Below are 6,432 nucleotides of genomic sequence, written 5' to 3'. Positions count from 1 at the left end.
ATAGATTCACATTTTTATTCTATATCTCTTTGTTTATGAGTGTGAATTTTTCATTTTTTATTCTTTTGAATTAGAATGTGTTATTTAATTCATATACATGTATTTTATGTTATTCTTTGTATTTTATTTCCATATTCTGATTTGGAATTTAGCATAGAGAAAAAGAAATGTATTTCATTTATTTAACTCATTCACTTCAATAAGCAAGTCTTTTTGACCAAGGTTTTATCTTTTTTATAAATAAAATTCGGATTTTTTATTCTTTTTTTGTGTGTTTCTCTTTTCACTTTGACTCTTGATTTTTTAGAGTCTTTCTTTCTTCATACCCCATAACCCAAAATGAAAACTTTTAGGTGAGTTTTACTTCATTTTTATATGGTTCGCTTTTTTTCTTTGATTTTGCAATGGAAAAAAGTTTTAAATCAGAAAGTTCACACTTTAAATGAGGTGTTAAAAAACGATTACTTCAAAGTTTGCTAGTTTATTCTTAATTGGAAGATAATTCTTTTATAAGAATTTATAGCATGTAAAGATCTAACATTAGGAATGTGAGTTTATAATATTTAAATCTATATCATATTTACGTCATTATTTAATTTCCTCTATTTTCTTAATTAACATTTTTCTTTCTTTGAGACTTTAACAAGAGTTAGGGAGTAGATTAGGAATCAAAAAAGATATTAGCATCTCATTTATCCATATTAAACAGTATCATCACTAATTACATACACTTTGATACCTTTAATTTATTTTCAAATTTTATTTATTAAAATAAAACAATTTACTTTTTTTCCCGTGTCATATAAGAGTTCATCTTGTTCTTATGTATTTCTTAATATAGTAGGAAAATCAAGAGCAAGTGACTCAAGGTAAAATACTAATTGATTGATTTGATTTTCTTCATTGATTTAAAAATACTTGAAATACAATTATTTCAATTTTATAGAATTAATAACGAATAAATGGTGTTGAATGTCGACCTTCTTCTCACTTTTGGTAGGAAGTTAGAGACGATGCAAATCATAAATGAATTATAAAATTCCACTAATTTTGTTTAATAATTGAAAATGAATAAGTAATTTTAAATGGAATTAATAAAAAATAGATTATAGCGTACGTGTTCACTTACTTCTTCTTTTGGGAGTAAGTTAGAGATGACGCATATCATAACTAGACTATAAATATTCAAATAAATTTGATTAATAATTTTAAATGGAATTAATAATAAAGATATTATGTTAGTTGTATATCTTCCTTTGACTTTTGACAAGAAGTTAGAGACATTGAGAACTATAACTTTACTATAAAATTTCATAAAATATTTGCTGATTTATTATAAAAAATGTGTTTGAATTAAATCTTATATCTATTAGACATATTAATTTTTGAGTTTAATAAAAATAATAATATTGATTATAAAAAAAGTGAGTAATTCAAGGATTAGATGATGTGTGTTCCTTTTGAGGGAAAAGTTAATATAATGGATGAAACAATGATAGTATAAAAAGAATTACTAGCATGTTAATTTTGTTTTCCAAATACTTTTCTCACTCCTCCTCCTATTTTTTTTTTTTGTTTTTTCTTGTTTTTTGATACTTATCTTTATTTCTAAGTTTATGTTGTAATGTGTTGTTTCTCCCTCCTGTTTACAGGGGTATTGAAAATACATGCACTGATAGTGTATGAGTTTGATACATTGTCATTGTTTTACATATCATTCATTCATATTTGAATATTATTGCTGCAAAAAAAAGTAATTCAAATGAATGGTCGATGATATAGTGATTGTGCATAAATGTTTACACTGTCATTTAGGGGTGAGCATGAGACGGGTTGGGACGAATTAAGGCTTGTCCCTTACTCGACCCTAAATTTTGGTCGGGTCATTATTTTGAGCATAGACCCGAACTTATACCCGAAGCTAACCCGACCTGAATATCCACTGAGACAGCCTTTAAACCCGATCACGACCCTAGACCCGATTACATATAATACATACTCGTTTTAGATAAAGTTTTCTCAATATTACTTATTATTATGAATACGTAATTTGACATATAAAATGATATATGTATATATTATGAATCATGTGTATATGATGAAAAATTAGAGAACGAATAATACTTTCGACCAAAGAGGTGTTATTACTCTCTACACAAGTGAATAAAGACACATATAAACACAATGAGTGAGTGGACACGAGACATGTCGGGTTAGAACGAGTCATATTTGGTCTATACTCAATCCTAAATACTGAACGAGTCTAACTTTTTAAACCCGAACTTAGACCCGACTTTATTCTGATCCGATCTTTTAGTATATAAATATTACATTTTTTATCACATTGATATTTCTTCATTAATAAATCTACCAATCACCCATTAAATTGTTCTTAAAACCATTCAAAATCATATGAGTAGGAAATATAAGATTATGTCTTTTCTCAAAAACATTCAAATCAAAATCATTTATTTATTATTATTTTATGGAATCAAATTTGATTAAAAGCTTTTTTATCAAAGTGGTCTGTTTTCATTATATATATTTTTAATATTTTTTATTATTTATTTATTTTATTTTAAAAGTATACGTTGGGCAGCATTGTATGTTGACTACACATATTAAGAAAAATAAATAAAATATAAAAAATATTTTAACCTTTTAAAATTATCCATCAATTCATTATGATGAAAGTGAAAGATTTGTTGGAATATTTAGAGAATGGTAAATACATAATATAATTATGAAGGGTCTATTTGATATATATATATATATATATATATATATATATAGTATTATAAATAAACTAATATTTAGGAGCAAATAAAATTTATAAACTGTGATTTCTAAATAGGAATAAAGAGAGTAATATTATCAACTATTAAACTTTCAAAAATAAATAAAAGCATAACAACGCCACATCCAAAGACAATTTATGTGGGGTGGAGTCAAAGCTCAAAGAAGAACCCTAAGTCAAGTGGGAAATAATGTGCTTGAATCAAGACAATGGTGGTTGTTGGTATTAAGAACTTAGAATCCTTTAACCTAGCTCTCCTTGGGAAATGGAGATGACATTGTTTAACTGATGGAGAGTCTCTTTTGGTCAAATTCTTAAAGTCTAAGTATGGTGTTCAAGGTGCTTCTGAGTTTGGAGTTAGTGAGTCTAGTGGATTGTCAGCCTCGCTTTGGTGGAGAGATTTGAAGCGAGTGAACTATGGTTTAAGTGATGCTAGCGGGAGGTTGTATTGTGGTTTTAAAAGAGTGGTATGCAACACTTACAACACTATATTTTGGTTAAAATGTTGGGTGGAAGAATGAGATTTAAAGGACTCGTTTGACAGGTTATTCAATTAGATTAAGGATAAGGGGGGATTTGGTTGGTCATTTGGGAGTTGGTTGGATAGGTCGTGGATCTAGAATATTCCTTGGAGAAGAGAATCTTTTGATTGGGAAAAACCTTGATTGAAGATATTTTTAAGTTGATGAGCCTTATTGTTCTTAAGGAAGAGGGAATTGATCAATCGATCTGAACTCATGATGCGTCAAAAGCTTATAAGGTAAAATGAGTGTGTAAGGTCATTTGGCAAGAAGGTGACACAAGAACAAAGCACCAAGAGAGATGGTTTTTGGTTTGAAAGTATTTGGTGCATTTGAAGATCCAAATTTTTGTTATGAGAATAATGTTGGATAGAATCCCTTGTAAGCTAAATTTAGCCAACATCAGCGTTAATATCAATGGCAATAATATAATGTGTGTATATTGTAATGCTCGAAAAAATTGGTGGATCATTTGTTTTTCTCGTATCAATTCTTTATCGAACTTGACAACTTCTTTATCAGTGGTTGAACCTTATGATAGTCTTACCCACAAATGGCAAGGATCACCTTCTACAATATTTATTCTCAATTAAAGACTGAATCTGAACAAAATTTATTCACTTATTTGGATGGCTGAAATTTGATCTCTATGGAATTGCCGAAATAATGTGGTTTTTAACAACAAGTCAGTGTGCTTGGAGAAGTTAGTGAATGATTCGATTTAGATTAAAGGAAGACACAAGTTTGCGAACATGTCTTGGTTTGAATGGACTTCAAATCCAATCTGAAGTTTGGAATGCTATTGTTAGTTTTATCCTTTTCGTTGAACTTAGGTTTTGTTATCTTTTAGCTTTTAATGGGCTAGTTTTGTAATCCAGGTGCTCTAGATACCTCTTTTTTTTTATGTGTTATATATATTGGTTTCTTTCTATGTACATTTATATTTTCCCGACTAAATATTTTTACTTATATGAAAAAATTTCATTTGTCATGATAAGGTTACTTGGATCAACCCATTTGAATCATATAATTAAGGGTGCCACATTCCTCAGTAACATGAGGTTAGAAAAAAATAATTGTGTAATATATTTAAGTGTAAATTTTAATACTAGATATAAGGGTAGATAGTAAAAACCTATAAAATTATTGCCTTAAAATTTTGGTTTGAAGACATAATATCTCATAATAATACTTCACTATTCTAGTTATTTAGTAAAAAATGAGACTTCTCAATGGTTGGAAGCTTCGTATTAGTGGATAAATCCAACAATAATATCAAATGAAGGACATTCTCCTTGAATAGTAAGATGTGTAGACTCAAATGGAGAAATAAAAAGTGGAGTAAATACACATTTTAGTCTCTCATGTTTTTCGACCTTACCAGTTTAGTTCTTCAAAAAAGAAAAGACCTAAAATGGTCTCCCAAAATTTCAAATGTAGGTCAAATTAATCTTTTTAGCATGTTTTACAACACTTGGTAGGGACAAATTTGACTCCAAAAAGGACTAATTTGACCTATATTTGAAATTTTTTGGGACCATTTTAGGTCTTTTCTTTTTTGAATGATTAAACTGGTAAGGTCGACAAATATGAGGGACTAAAATATGTATTTACTCTAAAAAGTATATGTTGGACTTGTATTAAAGATATATTAGAGGATATTTTTGGAAGATGATAGTTGGTTAGGAGGTTAAGAATTAGCTAGTTAGGTTTGTGTTAGTTACTTGTTTTACAAGCTTTCTTTTCTTCTGTTCTCTCATAAATAAGTCATATTGGCTCACTTCTTACTTATTCAATTCAATGATAATAATGAGAAATATTACGTTTCAATGGAGACTTTGATTCTCTATTCTTTCTCTTTTTCTTCTTTCTTTCTTGTTTATCTTTTCTTTCTCATTCATGCATGACTCCTATCATTTTAACAACTTGCACTCTAATATGAGAGTAATGATATATTCAAGTGCAAAAACATTGTTACCATGTCACCCCTCACAAATGAAGTAGTTATTATTAATCTATATCTATATCTATACTTCTATACTACTTATAAAGGGAAAACCCAAAATAACCACCCATCATGGTGTAATTTGTGGTTCTCCCTATTTTGCCCTCATATTTTCTAATTTTTACCAAAAAACCATATATAACCTAATGTTTCCTTTCTACCCAATATATGTTCTATATTATGTGGTTAACTATTTTTTCTTTGTTACATTATAACTATTAGTTTTTTAATGTAGAACATCAATGTTCAATTTAAATTCAACTATAGATTACAAATATTTAACACAAAATATTATATTTGATATTTATGATATATAAACTACACATTATAAATGATACAGCAGGTTAACAGGCACGACAATGTCTGTCAACATGCTAGTATAAATAGTAATAATAAGGGCTTTTGAATTAGACCTAGCTTTACAAAAACCTAGTCATAACAAAGAAAAATGGTTAAACCAAAAGTGAAAGAATCTATTCAATGCCGCAATAGAAGAAAGAATATGTAGAACTTGTATGACCATGAATCTATTCAAGTGGATATCATAAATAAATAAATGATAAATTAATGATTTATGAAGGAGTTTAATGGATTATAAAGATTAAGGGTTGGAATATATTTTTTTGGATCTCCTATTTTCCTTTTATTTTTTACAATACGGTGAATGGAATATATACACTTTTATATTATCAAGATGTATTAAAATAGAACAAATGAATGGAATATATACACTTTTATATTATCAAGATGTGTAAAAAATGTAACATAAGAGTGAATTTCTGAAATGCCACAAAAATATATCTTCTTCAGTTTTGTACCCATAATTTGTTACATAAATCTAAAAGACATGAAATCATCAATGTGCCCTAGCAAATAAAGTAGTAATGGAGATGAAGCATGGTTGCATTAGAATTATTTTTGTATGTGTTCAACCAATATAAATCTTAAGATAACATAAAAATTGCTTTTTTATAAACAAATGTATTAAAAAAGGTACAAGGGTGTTAATCCAATAACACATTACAAGAAAGTTCAATACAAGTAGTAGGATCAATGCAACATTGTGCAAAAGAGTAAGAATTAAAAACAACATTGTTTGAGAATCATAA

The sequence above is a fragment of the Lupinus angustifolius genome, chromosome LG01 (genome assembly GCF_001865875.1).
Source record: "Lupinus angustifolius cultivar Tanjil chromosome LG01, LupAngTanjil_v1.0, whole genome shotgun sequence".
NCBI classification, from domain to species: domain Eukaryota; kingdom Viridiplantae; phylum Streptophyta; class Magnoliopsida; order Fabales; family Fabaceae; genus Lupinus; species Lupinus angustifolius.
This window is presented reverse-complemented; position numbering follows the sequence as displayed.